Source organism: Piliocolobus tephrosceles, chromosome 11 (assembly GCF_002776525.5).
Source record: "Piliocolobus tephrosceles isolate RC106 chromosome 11, ASM277652v3, whole genome shotgun sequence".
In the NCBI taxonomy this organism is placed as follows: domain Eukaryota; kingdom Metazoa; phylum Chordata; class Mammalia; order Primates; family Cercopithecidae; genus Piliocolobus; species Piliocolobus tephrosceles.
In genome coordinates this window covers 125545198-125546251 of record NC_045444.1, presented here as the reverse complement: position 1 = coordinate 125546251, position 1054 = coordinate 125545198, and the positions used below count along the sequence as shown (strand labels likewise).

Genomic DNA, 1054 nt, shown 5'->3' with positions numbered 1-1054 from the left:
CCACCTCCACGCCTGCCTGGCCCGTGACTCGAGACCCTGGCGGCGGGCCGGGCTCCCTCCGCCTAAGCAGGGACCCGGCGAGCACATCCCACGACTCTCAGCAGCAACTGCAGGCCTGGCCAACCTGCACCCCATGGACACCCAGACGGCCGCGTTCCCGCCGCAGGGTAGGGCGAGGCCAGTGGCGCCTGCGCACTCGGTCACCGGGCCGCCCTGCGCCTCCGTGCGCACGCAGTACCACGTGACCCACTGCCAGTACCCAAGATGGAGGCAACGGCGAGGCCTGGCCAGCTCCCCGCCTCAGCCTGCACCCCATTGTGTGCCCTCTAAGCGCGAATTAGGCTCGCAGACACGCAGTGCTGACCGTTAGGTAGCCATGCGGGCTACCGAGTGGGACTAGACACGGCCGGGGCCCGTGTTTACGGTCACTACTGGCTCCGGGTCTCTGCGCCTCCTCAACCGCGAAGCACCCAGCGGCTGGCGCCTGGAGCGTCTCTTGGTACGCCCCGCCCCCTAGAATTGGCAGCTCCAGGAGTCAATGAGGTCCAGGATGCGTGCGGGGAGGCGGGCAGGGGTGGAGCCTCTCTGCCGCTCACGGGGCGTCCGGCCCCGCGGTTGGGCAGCCGCTGGGCGAGGGGTGGGAGCAGACGGGCGTGCGCAGGTTTCAGCGGACCAATGGAAGGCCGGCCAGGCGCCCGGGGCGGGCGGGCGGGAGGCGGGGCCGAGCCGTAATTGACGAGTTCTTCATTAGAAACCAGGCGGGAGGGCGGGGCCCACATGGGGAGGTGACGCAACGCTGCCGCAGCCAATGGTTGCCGAGCCGCCGGCGGGTGGGGCGGGGCCGGGTCGGCTGACGGGCGTGCAGGGTGGCCTATCGCCGCCCGGCTCGACGCTGGAGGGGGGAGAAGCATCATGGTTCAACGTGGGTCAATTTTTTGTGAATGAGGAGGGGAGGTTGTGGGGCCGCCGCCGCGGAGCACCGTCCCCGCCGCCGCCCGAGCCCGAGCCCGAACCCGCGCGCCCGCCCGCGCCGCCGCCGCCGCCGCCTCCCGAG

The 1054-nt window shown here is 71.6% G+C and overlaps 1 protein-coding gene across 2 annotated transcripts in view; it reads left to right on the top strand.

The window, feature by feature from the left end:
• Positions 1–246: 246 nt before the first annotated feature.
• Positions 247–1054, top strand: part of HDAC4 (histone deacetylase 4) — a 343637-nt gene continuing 342829 nt past the window's right edge. Inside the window, exon 1 of one of the 2 annotated variants that reach the window (XM_023228691.3) lies at positions 247–499. The gene's annotated coding sequence lies outside the window, so the exon portion shown is untranslated. Of the gene's footprint in view, positions 500–906; positions 923–1054 lie in introns of those variants that run through there. The other variant, XM_023228693.2, reaches the window with a different exon arrangement.